Source organism: Miscanthus floridulus, chromosome 11, assembly GCF_019320115.1.
Source record: "Miscanthus floridulus cultivar M001 chromosome 11, ASM1932011v1, whole genome shotgun sequence".
Taxonomy (NCBI): Eukaryota; Viridiplantae; Streptophyta; class Magnoliopsida; order Poales; family Poaceae; genus Miscanthus; species Miscanthus floridulus.
Window position 1 is genome coordinate 97,854,872 of NC_089590.1, and position 20,699 is coordinate 97,875,570.

Genomic DNA, 20,699 nt, shown 5'->3' on the forward strand with positions numbered 1-20,699 from the left:
TTGGTACAAAGAGATTAACCACCTACTCCCTCAGTCCCATAAAAGAAGATATTATGGGATGCATGCAGGTTAAACCTTTTCAACTTTGACTAGGTTTATATAAAATACGTGTAATATTTATATCTCTAAATAAATTTATTATAAAAATATATTCAACGATTTATCTAATGATACTAATTATGTATTATAAATATTAATATTATTTTATAAATAATTAATTAAAGTTAAAAATATTGACTTTTCGGGTAGCGTTATGACAGAGGGAGTAGGTGACCGTCTCTCCGAAGCTGATCGGCATAGTTCTGCTCACCGGTCAACAGTGGGAACGTCAAAACCGTGGAAATTGTTAAGCATGCATCTCACACGTCAGTAGTAGTGCAGATTGACATGTATCACGTCTCAAATAATTGCATTGGAGGCACCATGCGTGTGAGGCCACGTATCACACGTCACCAGTGGTGAATTGTACGATGGCCTCGCCACGTATCAGCCGTAAGCTATACGTACGCCAGGTCACCAGCCCGCTTTGCTCTGTATTTATACAGTACCCTCAAGGGAAGGGAGGAACAGGAACACACCAACACACGCACACAGAAGAAAGGGGAAAAAAAGCAAATGGACACTAGTATTGTCATTTCTGGAGTAGCAAGCGAGCTAGTGAGCCGGTTCATCTCCTTCCTTTCCAAGCAGTACAGCAGCAGCACATGTCTGAAGCAAAACCTAGAAGAGCTGCAGCGTCTCCTTCTCAGAGCTCACACCATCATCGAGGAGGCCGAGGGACGGTACGTGTCCAACTCAGGGATGCTGGCGCAGCTCAGGACTCTGACAGAGGCCATGTTTCGAGGGTACGATGTGCTGGACACCTGCATGCCGTTGGAGCAGCTCGGAGATGAAGCAGAGGAGGAGGTGAGTGGTTTTCGCAGTCATCACCAGACGACGCACTGATGATTTGGCGAAATCCGGTGCTGAGTCTGAGGCCTCTTAAGCATCATCAGGTAGAGAGCACAGTTAGACATAGAAACCACTGTGGCTAGCATGGTTGAATTCGTCGTGCTTTTAACGGGATGCGAACGACGCATGTCTCGCAGCCCCTACAGTAGCTATCTCTACATCGACAACTTCATGTTTGGTCGCCAAGTTGAGAAGCAGCAAATGATCACCATCTTGACGACGAAGGAGGAGGATGACCCGTCTAGGCCTACTGGGGCGGCAATAACCGTGCTGCCTATCATTGGAGGCTGCAGGGTCGGCAAGAAGACTTTGGTTGGGAACATCTGCAGCGACGACAGGATCCGTTCCTGCTACCCTTGCATCCTCCATTTCAGCGGAGACGAGATTCAGAGAATCGACTACGAAGAAAAGTTCTGCAGGCACGTCAGGACTCTGGTCACCGAACGTCGAGTTTGCCTCGGACGTGGCTGACGAGGAATGGCTCAAGTTTCAGTCGTTGCTGGTAGCATCCACAGGTCCAGGAAGCAAGGTGATCATCATAAGCAGGCTGGAGAAACTCGCCAGGTTTGGGACGGTGAGCCCGGTGCGGATCGGCAGCCTGTCGCGCGAGGAGTACAGGTACCTGTTCAAGGTGCTCGCGTTCGGCAGCGCCGACCCGGCGGACCACCCACGGCTAGCCTTGCTAGGGAGGGAGCTGGCGACGGTGTTCCAGGGCTCGCTCGTCATGCTCAACGTGTACGCCTCCGTGCTCAGGAGCAGCCTCAGCGTCCGTCTCTGGACGCGTGTCCTGGAGCTCTTCAGAGCGATGGCACGCAGGAATCTGGCCGTGTTCGGTGAGCATCCGACGACTCTTCTCGAGAGAGACGGCAGCGCGGTTGATATCACCGGGTTCTCGCCGCTGTCTGGGGCGGCGTCGTCGTTCCGGCTGGTCCTGCTGACGACGACGACAGCTGCGAAGGGTGGTGGCGCTGAGATCCTGACTGATCGATTTCGGTTGGTTTGGGAATTGCGCCGCCTTATACTGTCATCTGTGCAAATTGCGCTGCAGAGAAGAAGCCTCAGCACCCGGTGTCAGTGTCACCAAGAAGGAACAAGCGTCAGAAGTTGTGTATGTAACTGTAGTAGCTTCTAGTTCGTCAGGCAAACGAATATGATTTGCATGATGCATGGTGTGAATTTGAATCGCATGCATGTTTCATATGATTGTAAGTTTGTAACAGAACACAGTCCGAAGCTCAGTTGAGTTTCTAGCAATTAGCCAAGTCAGCGGATTTCGCTTCCCTGCTTTTCCTTTTGACTTCGTCAAGTTAGAATTTCCAACGCTTGTAACTAGAGTCAACAAAGGCCGGCGAGGGCCTCCCGTCTGTCGTTGGTGTATTATGTGCTTGCGCCGCGTGTCCGCTACTCTTTGCTGTTAAGAGTTAAATGTAATCATTGATCTCGTAAATGTAGAGTGTGATGAACTGACGACTTAACCTGAAGCGGCAAAGCAACAATTCGCCACCACTATTACCGAAGGACAGCTTCCTTTAGCGACATGGTTAACTGAATAACTGTAGTCCTTAACGGCCTCTTGAATGGATGAGTAGAAAAATAAGGAGAAAATAATCATGACAAACAAATGGTGTGATATAGAATCATTATATCGTTGGTATCTCATTTAAATAAAAACCCATATATTTAAAAACTCATATGTGAAAAACTGCAGATACAAATATATAGGCCATGTTTGGATGCTCTTATTTTAAGAAGCGTTTTTTTTTTGTTAAGCCAGTTTTGCACCAGGTGCTCATAGAAAATTAAAAGTCAAGACAGTGTTTGGCATGCCTAGCTTAACACTGCCTCTTTCCTCTCCCATTTCTGCGGCCACCACCAAAACCATAGTAGACGTGCCCTCCTCCCTCTATCTCTAGGCTTGCCTGTCGCTTGGAAGGAGGTGGTGCTAACACTCAAAAGAGGAGCTAGCATAGCATGGAGGAGGCGCTGCAGATTAATGTGGCAGAATCGTTCGAAATAACACGTTTACGGATGTGCTCGTCTTCCATCAGACACTAAGCACCTCGAAAGCAAGCTACAGCGGAAGGTATCCGTCAGGCACACCCCAAGGGAGAACTCGAAAGATCCATATTTTTCCCAATGATCCAATAATGAGAACGGGTTAGAATACAGGTCCATTTCATGCATCCGAGTTTCTTAAAAATTACATTATTACATTACCAAATGTCAGACTGCGGAACGATAAACCGCGGAATTTAAAATAAACATCTAGCGATAAGAACGAGGATCCGTCTGAGCCCACCAGAAGAATCCTCCACACAAAGGCACATCTCAAGCATCACCTGCAACAGGGGTAAATAAACCCTGAGTACATAATGTACTCGCAAGACTTATCCGACTAGGGAGAATAATTTCCCGACTCCAAGGAATATGATAAGCTTCATGGTTTGCTTGTTTTCTTTTAACAAAAAGCAATACTAATAGTGAGTCCTTATTTATGTTATGATTATCAACCGTATTAAGTTATTATCTATTCAGTCTATATAAGCACATGTTCTACTTTAAAGTAAGAGTTGAGCAATCAGTTCCATTTCTTCTTCTTTCAACTTTCAGTTCTTACTACGATGCTAGAGGTAAGACAAGTCGTACCGACTCGGTGGCGATTCGTGAACCAATGTGCTTAGCTGGGTGCCCCGAAAACATATGCCCCGCTTGTACCCCAGGCACAAGCAGGACTAACCCATCACCCTCCGGTCCTGGGTGTCCAGGTTCCCGTCCAAACTTGGACTCCAAACCTCCACTCCTAAGTCCCGGACTCAGTGCGGTGCAAGGACCTCCACCATCTTCGTCTCCAATCAGTCGGTCCGGAAAGAGCCGGATCCACAACAAGAGAGCAACAAGTCTTCCCTGCGCCCATACCCAAGTATGCGCTAGGGATAATAGATCTGTGACTTGCCTCGCGTCCATTGCAACGACCGGTCCTGTTGGCCGCGGGACATGACCTCTTACACCCACCAAAACCCATACCATATCCCTGTCCGGTCTCGATTTTTCATCTCACAATTTTATCATAAGAGTGATAATCATCACCTATTGTGAGCAACGATAGGTTACTCACGCTACCGAAAATTCTAAGCATAGCAGCTACTCGACCTATGCTAGTAGGACTCATAGGTAGGCATATTTATGCATATAGTTTCCATAAAATGTATATAACATAAATGCACACCACATATATATATCCTGTTATTATTTAAAATAAGGGTTATGTATCGGGGCTTGCCTTGGGCAGGCGGGGTGTCAGCAAAGTCAGCAACTGATGGCTCTGGGACTCCCTCCTACACAAGAACCTCCTCCTCGTACTCCTCGATCACCTCCTCGTACTCCTGCTCGCCCGCAGTCAAGAACTCTATCAACTCGTTATCTACATGCATGAAATGATGATGCAACGCTTAGTAATACGTCAACAACAACTCTTAAAATAAGAATACATCTACCAAGCTACTAAGCTAACTCTAATGACTAATACGCAAAGTTACCTATTATTCTCACTAAACAGGTATGAAACATTTCATGTATTATCTTAGCAACTAAAGGCATCCTTATTGTTAATATCAATTTACTATATATATATGATAAAACAAGCTGCACTAGCTACCATATTTATCAACATATTCTAAGGCTACAAAAATTACAGTGAGCACATAATAATACAATGAACCTACTGTAAAAAAATTTAGGGCCAGCACTTCTACCAATGCATCACAAAAATTCATTCTCTAAATAACCATAATAATATAACATATTTTGAAATAATAAAGTAACCCTAAAGGTATCACTAAACTATACGAACTAATTACACTAACAGATAGATCATGAATTTAGAAATCTAACAAAATTTATTTCACAATAAATAAATAAATTCAAATGAGCTCTAGAGATGAAGAAATGATATTATTGGAGGAGGCTAATCACGCAATTGAACTTGTTGACTTTCACCTAGCTGTGGGTCTAGAAATAATGGATGAGACCACGGGTCCAGGAAATAACAGAGAAGGAGAAGGAGGGGATTTTTGCTGGCTGGCGACCTCAGCCGATTGCAGCTTGGGGAGGTATGGAGCACAGCTTTCTTGAGCAAGATAGAGAAACTTGATCTGGGGAGGAAGAAGGTGAGCAGCGAAGCGGGACGCCTCGACGGCTCGGCGTGTCCTTTTTTAAGACAGGAGACGCGGGAATGGAGAAGCAAACGGTTCAGTATCGAGTCTAGGGGTCCCACTCGCATGCTCGTGACTCAGACAAGACTATGCTGGTCATTTTACAGGCCTGGCCAACCATCTGGCATAGCTCAGGGGCGGCACACAGCTCCGGTGACTGTGACTCTGTGAGCTGGCCAACGATTGTGTAAGGCAGTGTGTGTAGAAAGGTTGTTTGGCCGTGCATCAAACATTTATTTATTTATGCAATCATGAATCGTAGTAAGTGCGGTTGTGGTCGTCGCCCCAACCAAGCCACCGATGACGATGACGACCTTGACTTGAGGCCTATGCAAGCTACAATGTTCTAGTCCTCACTCTGCCAGTCCAGGCACACCACCGCACACGGCACAACAGGCTCGTTCCATCTGCTAGTACTTATACTCTAGGCTATGGCAGTCATTTGCCTATGATCTAGTCACTCTAGGCCTCAGCTAGCTGTTCAAGTATGCAGCTACGATCTTAACATGATGTGTTCTTCTATTTGCGTAGCTAGATTATTTAGACTACCATGAGATGATTAATACTACTCCATTAAGTATCACTTTTTTATTAGCTATCTTTTACACGTCATCTTGTACTACTAATAGTGATGTCATCAAGTACTAGTGCTGCTGATCCATGCTAGTCATATACATAAAGAAATTAATCAAGATTCCTTTACTAAACCTATCTAGTGCATGCGAATTCATACACTTTCACTGGTAGGGTACTGCACCATGCAAGAATGGTCATCTCATCTATAGGAAGTTAGTCCTTTTGCATGAGTAAACTTTGCTGCAAATACAATGACTCTGCTAGCTAGTAGTAGCCCTAGCTGGTACGTGCATTGAAGGAAAATGTGAGGAGAACAACAGAGAATGTATCACAGTTGCTTTCATATGTCTACAGTGATGGTGTGTGGAAAGGGTGTTTGAGCTGCGTTTGTAGGGCAGCGAGCGAACGGCGTGCTCGGTGGGCCGAGCATGTGAGTGAGATTAATGCGTACCGTGTGCGATGCTGTTGCTACGGTCGGTCGTCGTTGTGCGCGTGCGGCGCGGGCTAAGCAGAGCAGTGTGCCTTGTGCACGCTCTGGGGATTAGGAAGAAGATGAATAGCGAGAGATGAAGTTGGATCAGGATGACAATAGTAAGTTGAGCTGTGCTGGACAGTATTTGGACAAGGAATAAATTAGAGCTCAAATTAAGAATTAGTGTAATAAAATTTAATTTCTCATTTTACCACATGCAATAATACATAAACATGATGCTCATGACATGATTTTAGCAAAAACTATACAATGTAACACCGAGGGTGTTACAAATCTACCCTCCTAAAACAAAATCTCGACCCGAGATTTCATGTGCCTGGTGTGAGAAAGAGATAACAATTACATTTTGACGCAACAACTAACTATCAGAACCAGAAAGGAGGTGGGGGTAATGCTGCAATAGGTAACTCTCTTGATCCCACATGGCCTCGTCCTCTGAGTGGTTTTGCCATTGCACTTTGTAGAACTTTACCACATTGTTCCTCGTCACTCTTTCTTTCTCATCTAGAATTTTGTAGGGTGCTCAACGTAAGTCAAATCTGGTTGGAGGGGAAGCCCTTCAACTTCTATAGCTTCATCTGGTACCCACAAACATCTCTTCAATTGTGACACATGAAACACCTTGTGTACTGTAGATAAAATCTCAGGAAGCTAGAGACGATAAGCAACGGGGCCACATTGCCATAAAATTTTGTAAGGACCCACGTATCGAGGAGCTAGCTTGCCATGGATACCAAACTGATGTACTCCTCTCATAGGAGATACCTTGAGGTACACATAATCCCCAACTTCAAACTCTAAAGGCCTTCTTTGCTTGTCTGCATAGGCTTTGTATCAGCTCTGAGCTGCCTTCAAATGACTCTGGATAAGGACCATTTGCTCTCGAGCCTCCTTGATGAATTCTGGCCCAAAGTATCCATGGTCTCCCACTTCAACCCAATTAAGTGGCGTCCGACATTTCTTCCCATACAGAGCTTCAAATGGTGCCATACGAATGCTCTCTTGGTAGCTATTATTGTAAGAAAATTCAGCTAGCTTCAGGCATCCATCCTACTTCTCAGGAAAAGAAATGGCACAAGCTCTCAATATGTCTTTGAGCACTTGGTTCACCCTTTCGGTTTGGCCATCAGTCTAGGGGTGATAGGCTGAACTACGGAGGAGACTAGTCCTAAGACACTCCTAGAGTTGCTCCTAGAAGTGAGAGATAAAAATTGATCCCCTATCAGAGATGATAGTGAGGGGAACTCCGTGTAGAGTCTCAATCCGATCCAAGTATAACTCGGCATACTATCTGGCAAAATATTTAGAATTCACTAGGAGAAAATGAGCTGACTTGGTGAGGTGATCCATAATGACCCAAATAGAGTCATAGCCCTTGGAGGTGCGGGATAAACCCACCACAAAGTCCATGGAAATATCTTCCCATTTCCAAACAGGAATGGGCAAGGGCTGCAAATATCCTAGAGTACGCATATGATCTGCCTTAACTCTACCATAAGTGTCACACTCCACGACGTGCCGGGTGATGTCTTGCTTCATGTTGTACCACCAGTACAATTGGCGTAGATCATGATACATCTTGTTGCTGCCAGGATGAATCGACAGCTTTGAATCATGGGCTTCACTCAAAATCTTCCTTCTTAGCTCCTTACTGAATGGAACTACTAGTCTACCCTTGTATCTCACTACTCCCTATTGATCATCACTAAAGTGGGGGCCACGCCCTTCGGCAATCAATTTTCTGTTGTGGGGATTTTTTTCGGGGTCTTCCCTTTGCTCCCGAATAATTTGCTCCAGCAATTCTGAGATCAATGCGATGTGAGCCAACACCTCTGCGTGGTTGAGAGACAAAGGTGTTTCCTCAACCTAGTGTGACTTTCGGCTCAAAGCATCAGCTACTACATTGGTCTTTCTTGGGTGATAATGGACTTCTAAGTTGTAATCCTTTATCAATTCTAACCATCTCCTTTGCATCATATTCAGCTCAGACTGGGTGAAAATATACTTGAGGCTCTTATGATCTGTAAAAATATGCACTTTGTTGCCCAATAGATAGTGCCTCCAAATCTTCAGAGCGTGGACCATAATAGCCAGCTCTAAGTCATGGGTGGGGTAATTCACCTCGTGCTTTTTCAGTTGGCGTGAAGCATAAGCTATCATACGCCCATCTTGCATAAGCACACACCCCAGCCCCGTCTTCGAGGCATCACTATATACATCAAAGGGTCGGTCAATATTCGGTTGGGCCAACACAGGGGCAGTGGTCAGAAATGTCTTCAAAGCTTGGAAGGCTTCTTCACAGGATGGGCTCCAATCAAACTTAGCTTCTTTTTGGAGCAGCTTTTTCATTGGCTAGGCTATCTTGGAGAAATCTGAAATGAAACGTCGATAATACCCTGCAAGACAAAGGAATTGATGAATCTAGTGCATAGATCTGGGAGACTTCCAATCCAACACCTCTTGCACCTTGCTGGGTTCTACTAAAACGCCATTAGGTGTCAACACATGCCCTAAAAACTACACTCGATCTAACCAAAATTCACACTTGCTAAATTTAGCATAAAGCTTGTGCTCCCTTAGTCAACACGGTACTATCCGAAGGTGTTGGGCATGCTCTTCATCATTCTTAGAATAAATTAGTATATCATCAATGAATATTACCACAAACTTATCTAGCTCCGGCATAAAGACTGAATTCATCAAATACTTGAAGAAGGTAGGAGCATTGGTGAGACCAAAGGACATCACTAGGTACTCATACAGCCCATACCTTGTAGAAAAAAATATTTTTGGTATATCATATGGTCTGATCTTGATCTGATGATAGCCTGATCGAAGGTCAATCTTCGAGAACACCTTGGCACTAGCTAAATGATCGAACAAAGTATCTATGCGGGGCAAAGAATACTTGTTCTTAACTATTACCGCATTAAGAGGGCGGTAATCCACACGCATCCATAGAGTACCATCCTTCTTCTTCATGAAAATGGCTGGGCAACCCCATGGTGAAGAACTAGGATGGATGAAACCTTTTTCCATTAACTCTTCCAGCTACTTCTTCATCTCAGTCAATTCCCTTAGAGCCATGCGGTACGGGCGTCGGAAGATAGAAGCAGTACTAGGCTCTAGCTCAATGGAGAATTCCGCCTCTCTGTCCGGTGGCAACCCAGGAAGATCTTCAGGAAATACATCTAGAAACTCACATACCAAAGGGATGGGGGTAAGATCAGGAGAGGTTTCAGCATGGGCAGCAATAGGTAAGACTGGATCAGGGGTACCAGAAGAGACATCCTATCCTCAGAAGAAAGAAGTTGTAACTCCACACTTCTCTTCATATCCAAGACTACCCCATACACCCACAACCAGTTCATTCCAAGAATAGCATCAATGCCTTGCCTAGGCATTACCATAAACTGTAGGCGATAAGTGTGGGTGGCGAATACCAAGCTTACTGTGTCCGTTCGGGTATTGATGAACATTTGTGAACCCGTAGTACGGATTCTATAGGCATACGGTATAGCTATAAGTGGTAAGTTGTGCCAATCTACAAATCCCATGCTCATAAAAGGAATGTGATGCACTAGAATCGAACAACACATAGGCTGGACGGGAATCGATGGTAAACATACCAGCCATCACTGGTTCCTGCTGCAATATTTGCTCAGCATTCGTGAAATTCACCCGTCCAGACCAGCTGGGCACCTTCCTCTTGATCACGGTCCATTTGACCAGCCTGGAGTTCACCGATGGTTGAGCAAACTGAGCTGGCTGGTTCTGGGGACACTCCCGAGCATAGTGGCTATCTTTGCCACACTTGAAGCAAGCACCAGGCTTGTTTCCAAATCCCTAGCGAGGTGGGACCTGCTGCCCCGGAAGCTGCTGGGGCTGCACCTGCTGAGTGGGTGCACGGTACTATGTGGAAGAAGTCTAAGAAGTCTACTAGGTTTATCAAAACGAAGGCCCACCTGATGATTGATAGGGCCCCCGCTGGGTAATATGTACCTTCTGAGTATGAGGGTGGCTGAAAGACCCCGCAGCCACCCGCTTCCTCTTCCACTCTACTTGGGAATCCCACTGCAAACCCTCCATGGCGATGGCAGCGTTCATTAGTGCCCCGAAGGTCTGATAGTTCACCGTGTATAGCTTCTCTTGAAGGATATAAGAGAGGCCACAAAAGAAGTGGTCCTTCTTCTCATCAGTGTCCACATGAATGCCAGCATATTGGGACAAGTGATTGAACTTATTAACATAATCCATCACTGTCATACTCCCCTAGCGTAGCTCTAGGAAATCAGTCAGCTTCCGGTTGATGACACCGATAGGAATATAGAACTCTCTGAATGCTGTGGTGTACTCCTGCAAGGTTGCCAAATGATCTGGCTCCTGCATGGCATGGAAAGTATCCCACCATACACTTGCGGACCCCAATAGTTGCTATGCTACAAAGCGCACTTTCTGCTCGTCGGTCACGTTGAGCAATAGGAACTTCTGCTCCAGAATGCGAAGCCAGTGCTCCGCATCCAGGGGCTCATCTATCGGTGTGAAAGTGGGTGGGTGGGTCTTGAGGAAATCCTGGTAAGAGGAGGGTCCCTTAGGACAATGGGCACCACCCCTGTTCCCACCATTTCCCTCGTGGCCTCCGTGGGCGAAGCCAACGACAACTTGTGCCATGATTTCCATGGCACAGGCTGACTCTCAGCGAGCAGCCAACAGTTCTGCCATCATCTCTATGTGAGTCATCAGAGGCGGCGGTGGCGGAGGAGGAGGAGCCAGAAGTGGAGCCCCATGGCTCTCCCCATTGTGCTCATGGGCCTAGCCACTCTCGCCTTGGCCCTCGCCAAGACCGTGAGCCGCCCCAGCACTGGTGCTCCCACGTCCGGACCTTAGATTCATCTGTAAGAGGTAGGAACCATCCATTTAGAACAACCTTCCCGATCAGAAGCAGGGGATAGAGAAATGACATCACATTTAATTAAAGCATTCTTTTAATTAATCCTATCACTTTACTAATCCAATTATACATGTAGGGGGGAATTTTAGTTTAAGCAAAATGCTATTATCATGATGCATGTATCGTCCTATACGTTCACTCAAGCCAGAATATAGCGACATTCGTAACATTTTTGACACATCGCACACTCACTTTTTGTATACTAAGCGATTCTTATGCAACGTAAGTCAATGTACCTGTAGAAAACTGATTAGATAAAACCAGTGCCGCTATCCTAGATATAGACCATATTGCTAGGGCTTATACTTATTTAGCTAACTTAATCGCATCCTACTTTTTGCAAAACTTTTGTTCAATAAATTTTTAAGTTTTGAAAAAGAGTGATGAAACTCGTAACCATTATTGGCTCAGGAACCAACTATGGCAGAACCGCCTGAAATAATACGCTTACAGAGGTGCTCGTCTTCCACCAGACACTAAGCATCGCGAAAGCAAGCTACAGCGGGCGGTATCCGTTGGGCACACCCCAAGGGAGAACCCGAAAGATCCACATTTTTTCCAAGGATCCAATAATGAGAACGAGTTACAATACAGGTCCATTTCATACATTTGAGTTTCTTAAAAATTATATTATTACATTACCAAATGTCAGAGTGCGGAATAATAAACAACGGAATTTAAAATAAACATCTAGCGATAAGAACGAGGATCCGTCTGAGCCTACCAGAAGAATCCTCCACACAAAGGTACTTCTCATGCATCACCTGCAATAGGGGTAAATAAACCCTGAGTACATAATGTACTCACAAGACTTATCCGACTAGGGGGAATAATTTCCTGACTCCAAGGAATATGATAAGCTTCATGGTTTGCTAGTTTTCTTTTAGCAAAAAGCAATACTAATAGTGAGTCCTTATTTATGTTATGATTATCAGTCGTATTAAGTTATTATCTATCCAGTCTATATAAGCACATGTTCTACTTTCATGCAAGACTTGAGCAATCAGTTCTATTTCTTCTTCTTTCAACTTTCAGTTCTTACTACGATGCTAGAGGTAAGACAAGTCGTACCGACTCGGCGGTGATTCACAAACCAATGTGCCTAGCTGGGTGCCCCAAAAACACATGCCTCGCTTGTACGCCAGGCACAAGCAGGACTAACCCATCACCCTCCTATCCTAGGTGTCCAGGTCCCCGTCCAAACTTGAACTCCAAGCCCCTACTCCTGAGTACCAAACTCAGTGCGGTACAAGGACCTCCACCATCTCCGCCTCCAATCAGTCAGTCCAGAAAGAGCCAGATCCACAACAAGAGAGCAACAAGTCTTCCCTGCGCCCATACCCAAGTATGCGCTCGGGACAATAGATCTATGACTTGCCTCGCGTCCATTGCAACGATCGGTCCTTAACCGACACAGATAGGGAAAATATTGTAACCAAGCTATGTCCCGTTGGCCACGGGACACAACCTCTTACACCCACCAAAACCCATACCATATCCCTGCCCCGTCTCAATTTTTCCTCTCACCATTTTATCATAAGAGCGATAATCATCACCTATTATGAGCAATGGCAGGTTACTCATGCTACCGAAAATTCTAAGCATAGCAGCTACTCGACCTATGCTAGTAGGATTCATAGGTATGTATATTTATGCATATAGTTTTCATAAAATGCCTATAACATAAATGCACAACACATATATATATATATATACAGTTATTATTCAAAATAAGGGTTATGCACCAGGGCTTGCCTTGGGCAGGCGGGGTGTCAGCAAAGTCAGCAACTGATGGCTCTAGGACTCCCTCCTACATAAGAACCTCCTCCTCGTACTCCTCGATCACCTCCTCGTACTCCTGCTCGTCCGCAGTCATGAACTCTATCAACTCATTATCTACATGCATGAAATGATGATGCAACGCTTAGTAATACGTCAACAACAACTCTTAAAATAAGAATACATCTACCAAGCTACTAAGCTAACTCTAATGACTAATACGCAAAGTTACCTATTATTCTCACTAAACAGGTATGAAACATTTCATGTATTATCTTAGCAACTAAAGGCATCCTTATTGTTAATATCAATTTACTATATATATATGATAAAACAAGCTGCACTAGCTACCATATTTATCAATCTATTCTAAGGCTACAAAAATTACAGTGAGCACATAATAATACAATGAACCTACTGTAAAAAAATTTAGGGCCAGCACTTCTACCAATGCATCACAAAAATTCATTCTCTAAATAACCATAATAATAAAACATATTTTGAAATAATAAAGTAACCCTAAAGGTATCACTGAACTATATGAACTAATTACACTAACCGATAGATCATGAATTTAGGAATCTAACAAAATTTATTTCATAATAAATAAATAAATTCAAATGAGCTTTAGAGATGAAGAAATGATATTATTGGAGGAGGCTAATCACGCAATTGAACTTGTTGACTTGCTCCTGGCTGTGGGTCTAGAAATAATGGATGAGACCACGGGTCCAGGAAATAACAGAGAAGGAGAAGGAGGGGATTTTTGCTGGCTGGCGACCTCAGCCGATTGCAGCTTGGGGAGGTATGGAGCATAGCTTTCTTGAGCAAGATAGAGAAACTTGATCTGGGGAGGAAGAAGGTGAGCAGCGAAGCGGGACGCCTCGACGGCTCGGCGTGTCCTTTTTTAAGACAGGAGACGCGGGAATGGAGAAGCAAACGGTTCAGTATCGAGTCTAGGGGTCCCACTCGCATGCTCGTGACTCAGACAAGACTATGCTGGTCATTTTACAGGCCTGGCCAACCATCTGGCATAGCTCAGGGGCGGCACACAGCTCCGGTGACTGTGACTCTGTGAGCTGGCCAACGATTGTGTAAGGCAGTGTGTGTAGAAAGGTTGTTTGGCCGTGCATCAAACATTTATTTATTTATGCAATCATGAATCGTAGTAAGTGCGGTTGTGGTCGTCGCCCCAACCAAGCCACCGATGACGATGACGACCTTGACTTGAGGCCTATGCAAGCTACAATGTTCTAGTCCTCACTCTGCCAGTCCAGGCACACCACCGCACACGGCACAACAGGCTCGTTCCATCTGCTAGTACTTATACTCTAGGCTATGGCAGTCATACTAGCCTTCCATTTGCCTATGATCTAGTCACTCTAGGCCTCAGCTAGCTGTTCAAGTATGCAGCTACGATCTTAACATGATGTGTTCTTCTATTTGCGTAGCTAGATTATTTAGACTACCATGAGATGATTAATACTACTCCATTAAGTATCACATTTTTTATTAGCTATCTTTTACACGTCATCTTGTACTACTAATAGTGATGTCATCAAGTACTAGTGCTGTTCATCCATGCTAGTCATATACATAAAGAAATTAATTAAGATTCCTTTACTAAACCTATCTAGTGCATGCGAATTCATACACTGATAGGGTACTGCACCATACAAGAATGGTCATCTCATCTATAGGAAGTTAGTCCTTTTGCATGAGTAAACTTTGCTGTAAACACAGTGACTCTGCTGGCTAGTAGTAGCCCTAGCAGTTGCTTTCATATGTCTATAGTGATGGCATGTGGAAAGGGTGTCTGAGCTGTGTTTGTAGAGCAGCGAGCGAACGGCGTGCTCGGCGGGCCAAGCTTGTGAGTGAGATTAATGCGTAGCGTGTGTGATGCTGTTGCTATGGTCGGTCATCGCTGTGCGCGTGCGGCGTGGGCTAAGCAGAGCAGTGTGCCTTGTGCGCGCTCTAGGGATTAGGAAGTAGATGAATAGCGAGAGATGGAGTTGGATCAGGATGACAATAGTGAGTTGAGCTGTGTTGGAGAGTATTTGGGCAAGGAATAAATTAGAGCTCAAATTGAGAATTAGTGCAATAGAATTTAATTTCTCATTTTACCACATGCAATAATGCATAAACATGATGCCCATGACATGGTTTTAGCAAAAACTGTACAATGTAACACCGAGGGTGTTACAATTGAACAGGAGGCGACGAGCCGACGCTGCTGCAGATTGAATAAGAGCCGACGTGGCGGTAGAGGTGGATGGAGGACCCGATGTGTGAGGAGGCAAGAGAAGGAGGAATGACATATTGAAGAAGAGGACATGGTGCAGGAGGTGGAGAGGCGGGCCGCTAATAGGTTCCCTTCGAGGTGCTTGATAATTGACACAGATTAGTATCCCATGGAGATCCCAATTCTCCTATGTGGGCCCATAGATTACGCTTAGGTAATGGGATCACTACATACACAGCGCAATGAAAAATTCATAGATGGGAAATATTTGGTATCCCCATGTACTACTTGTAGCGGCGACGAGTAATGTGTTCTGTGCCATCCTATGCAAACCAAGGGCTATAGCATCACCATTCAATGACGTCATCTGGGTTGGCTTCACCCCTACAAAGGTGAAAATCTTCTTCTGGATTTTTCAATACAGGAACACTCGAACTAGGAGCTTCCTTCACTACCATGGCCGCCTTGATTGGACGCATTGTCCTTCCTATGCGATGCCCTCTAGGAAGATATCTCGCATCTCTTCGTGAGTTGCCTCATCTCTATGTTCTAGTCATGGGTGTCGGTAGGGCCAACCCCCTGCCCCACCAACCTCGCATCCATGATCAACACTTTACCTACACTTTCATTGTAGAACACCAACTGGTTGTGGCTCTTTCAGCTGAAGCAAAGTCACAACCAGTTGGTGTTGTGAGCTCAAGCTATGGATCTGCAAAGCCTCAAGCTCCCTAAATGGTGCCCCCCTCTTCCTGACCTGTTGTTGTGAGCTCAATTATAATGGCATGCCGTGCGCTAGAGATTGTGACATGCAACTCTTTGTGTTATTTGGATGGCCTTTAATTTCTAGAATCAGGTTTTCAAGGCATTTGGAGATGTATTGTTTATGCAACCATCGTAATGGACACTAGATAAAATATTAACAAGCTAGAATAGTACATGTTTGTATTTGGATGGCCTTAAGATGCTTTATCAAAATCGAACATGTTCACGAAAACATCGTTCAATTATATCATGTATGTCCACCTATCTAACAAATCATTTAATTAGATACACCATTTGGTACGAGTAGTGTAACGACCCGAGAACGTTACACCATAAACTTTCATTTTGGTCACCCAAGTTCTTGTCAAATGGAATTCCCTAACAATATCAAGCAAACCGAACAGAAGGAAAGCATCGTTTTGACCGCAAACTAATCGACAATGTCTCAAGTCAACTACTAGTCATCCGGAGTCAATTGACCAACCACATAAGGAGAATATCACTCCAAGGAATCAACTTGCGATGTTTTATCTACTAAGAACGACGAGTAGGTCACCTCAAGCTTCAAATGGATTCAAGAGTCACGAGATTAGGTTCCTGAGCTGGGGTAAGCAAATTCAAAAACTACCGGACGATCCGTTATGTGTATCAGACCATTCGATAAACATGCAGAGATAGCAGATTGAGTGGGAAGTGAGTTGTCATTCACTATGGGACATGGCCCACATGTTAGCACGAGTGGGAGATATTTTCCAACACCAGATCCTCAGCTCCACTCATCCTCTCCTCATTTCTCTCTCTCACACACTCTCTCTCTCTAGAAGGAAGAACAAGGGAAGGAAAGGATGAACTAGAGTGAGAAAGAAGAAGAAGAAGAAGAAGAAGATGGACAAGAGAATCGAGGTGCCAAAGGCAGCAAGATCAGCCTTAGGTCAAGCACTTGAGCCTCAACAACCTCTCATCCCATGGTTAGCTCAAGAGCTCTCTCTTCTCATTATCTTGAGATCAATCCTCCAACCCTAATTCAAATACTCTCTCTTGCATGGATGGATCATAAGGATGGCTTGGTGGAAAATACTCCAAGGTTAAGGATCAAGTAAACTCCATCTCAATCCTCTCAAGATTTGGTTGGATTCCCCCTCATTTGGACTATTGGATGCTTTGCAAGAAAATGAGATCCCTCTCTTTAGCTTGGAAGCAAGGATGGCATGTGTTGGATTCTTAATCCTAGTGACAAGGAACTCTCTAAGAAACCAAGCTAAGTTATCATACTCAATCTCTCTTTATTTCTAGGATTTGTCTTAACTAAGGAGTCACTAGTTACACTAGTTAACCCAAGCCAAGCCTAGCTACCTTGAGTCTAGCAAGTCACCTAAGTTACCATAGAAATACTGTGCGCATGCATGAAGGCCATTACCCAAGATATAGGCGTGAATCCCCAAGCTTTTACCCGAGAACCCAAGAGCATAGGTTTTGTCGCCCGGTCGACGGAGTGTCCGTTAGTTGGATGGAGTGTCCGTCAAACCTGAAGTCTAGTTGCCAACAGTCTAAGTCTCTTGTTGAGTGAGAATAGCGGAGCGTCCAATTAATTATACCAAACCATAACATGAGAACCCGAGAGTACCCAGTTCCTATTGGAGCCTCCATGATTTCCACGGAGCATCCGCCAAATCCTAAATAGAGCCAACAGAGGCAACTCACCTCGGCACTCGGCTGAAAGGTCCTAATATGGCTATTTAAAAATATATAAATCAATTAGAGCAATTTGATTAGTATGACAAATAGCGAAAAGCAAACTTGCTCTAGCTCTACAAAGGTTGCAAGCCACCTATTCAACAATTCTAGTTACTATGATCACTAGATACACAATATACTAAGTCACTACTCACTAAGAGCTCTCACAGTTGCTACACTAAAGAGCTCCACTAGATGAACTTAAGCTATAAAGCAAGCTCTCAATTCTAGCTATACTAAAGAGCTTGCTACAACTAGTTTGCGGATATGTAAATGAGTAAGTAAGGTGATTATACCGCCGTGTAGAGGAGTGAATCAATCACAAGATGAATAGTAACTCAATCACCAGGAGAATACCAAAGGGCAAGAGACAACCAATTTTCTCCCGAGGTTCGCGTGCTTGCCAACACGCTACGTCCCCATTGTGTCGACCAACACTTGGTGGTTTGGCAGCTAAGAGGTGTTGCATGAACCTCGTCCACATAATTGGACACCGTAAGAACCTACCCACAAGTAAGGAAACTCACTGACATGAGCAATCCAATAGGGTTACCTTTTGGTGCACCGTCGGGGAAGGTACAAGTCCCCTCACAATCACCGGGAGATGGCCACGAACAATCACCAACTCGTGCTAATCCTCCTCCGCTGTACCAAGCCATCTAGGTGGTGGCAACCACCAAGAGTAATAAGTGAATCCGGCAGCACCTAGCCATCTAGGTGGTGGCAACCTCTAGATGCAATCACTCAAGCAATGCACTTGGATTCTCTCCCAATCCCACAAAGATGATGAATCAATGATGTAGATGAGTGGGAAGGCTTTGGCTAAGCTCACAAGGTTGCTATGTCAATGCAAATGGCCAAGAGAGTGAGCTTGAGCCGGCCATGGGGCTTAAATAGAGAGCCCTCATGAATAGAGCTATTGGCTCTCTGTTCACTGAAAAGTCGGAGCGATCGGACGCCCCGGTTAGATCGACCAAACACAGGACCCTAGCATCCGGTCACACGATACACGCGACGTGGCCCCTGCTTCAAATGTTGATCGCCTGATGTCAAGGGTCATCACTACAGCGTCCGGTCACTTCCAGTAAGGTACCACTTGTGATCGGACGCATCTGGTCATGCCCGACCGGACTCACCTAGTGTCCGGTCACTCACCGTCTCCACTGTGCTCCCCCACATCAGCATGACCAAATGCTAAATAGTGTTCAACCTGTGTCCGGTCAAGAGACTGAGAGTACCATCTTCTTTTATAATTGACTGGACGCTGCTCCCTAGTGTCCGGCCACCACGTGACCAGCGTCCGGTGCACTCTGTGAAACCCTATCTTTTTTGTTTAGGGTGCCGGTGGCACCGTTGGACACTCCACCGGTGAAGTTTTGAACCCTTGCTCCCAAGTGCTAAACACAATGTGTATCACCTTTGTGCATGTGTGTTAGCATATTTTCACAAATATTTTCAAGGGTGTTAGCACTCCACTAGATCCTAAATGCAAACGCAATGAGTTAGAGCATCTAGTGGCACTTTGGTAACTGCATTTCGATACGAGTTTCACTCCTCTTAATAGTATGGCTATTGATCCTAAATGTGATCACACTCGTTAAGTGTCTCGATCACTTAAACTAAAAAGCTCCTATCAATTTCACCTTTGCCTTGAGCTTTTGCTTTTCTCGTTCTTCTTTTCCAAGTCCAAGCACTTGATCATCACCATGGCATCACCATCATCAAGTCATGATCTTCATTTGCTTCACCACTTGGAATATGCCACCTATCTCATAATCACTTTGATAAACTAGGTTAGCACTTAGGGTTTCATCAATTCACCAAAACCAAACTAGAGCTTTCACCAGCACAGTGGAGTGTCCGACAACCACAGTGAATGTGAGGTTGGTTAGCAAGTGTACTCAATGGGTCACCAATGCTAGATCATATCCTATAGCCTAGTCCGGCAGTAGATGTCTCCTCCTAAGTCCCAAGTAGAATTGTTAGTTTCCTTATCTGTCGTGCGATCGTCTCCAATCCTTGGATGCTCTCCTTTTAGGTTCGTATATCTCGTTTCATAAGGATTGTGTGCGAGTCGTCACCACTAACTTGGAGTCATCAGGATCAGCAGCATTAACAGGCATGCACCCCACTATTATGAACCCTATTTTGGATACTTATCGAGTTCCATTATGAGTTATGCATTATGTATAGATTTGGTTAGCAGCCTTTTTCACTCTATAATTAGAGTCACTCCTTCATCTGTTAGAAGCCTCTCATCTAAACAATAGGAATGGGAAAGCTTAATGCTATTTGCTTAGTTGCTTGGGCAACGGTAGAAGTCGAGCATGAGAAGAGAACTCATACTCGCGCGTGTAGGATGCTACACCTAGATAATTAACTACTAAAACCAATGAGGGTACAACTTGACTCACCTTACTAATCTAGCTAAGGAATAATACCCTAAGGTGATAATCTTGATGATAACTTGGATATCTTGCTCATGCAAGGGGTAGGTCATTGTGAGTGTGGGATCTCAGACGACATAGCTCGTGGAGCAGTAAGGACCATATATTGGGATACGTGAGTCCGAGTAACCACCCATATAGACCACATGTCATGGATGGGGTCGACAAGCTGAGTAACTAACTGTGACCTATTTATTCGTGAAACTGGCAAGGCGGGTGGCGCCGATCGGGAATGTCCGGGACATTGACTAGGAACCTAGTCGAGCCTTTCATGTGACACTTAGGCCGGATTAGAGAAATGTTGGAGAGCATGAGGCAACCCTTACCCGGGCATAGGTATGGTGGTTAGTCCCAATTTCTATGTGGGTACAGTTGTACACCTCGGTAGAGTTTTGAAAGCATGGAGTCCCTCGGGATGGGACTATTCGGTTGTTCTTTCTTTCTATACCCATGGTAGGATGGATGAAGGACTACGAGCACCTTTGTTATGATGATAAATACCGTAACTCTAATGTTGAGCATAGCATGACATACTCTTAATGAACATGATTGC

General features: G+C 44.7%; 1 pseudogene; it reads left to right on the top strand.

Annotated features, from left to right (window-relative positions):
- The first annotated feature begins 590 nt into the window (after nt 1-590).
- On the top strand, nt 591-2,227 carry LOC136494639 (uncharacterized; annotated as a pseudogene).
- Nucleotides 2,228-20,699: the final 18,472 nt, after the last annotated feature.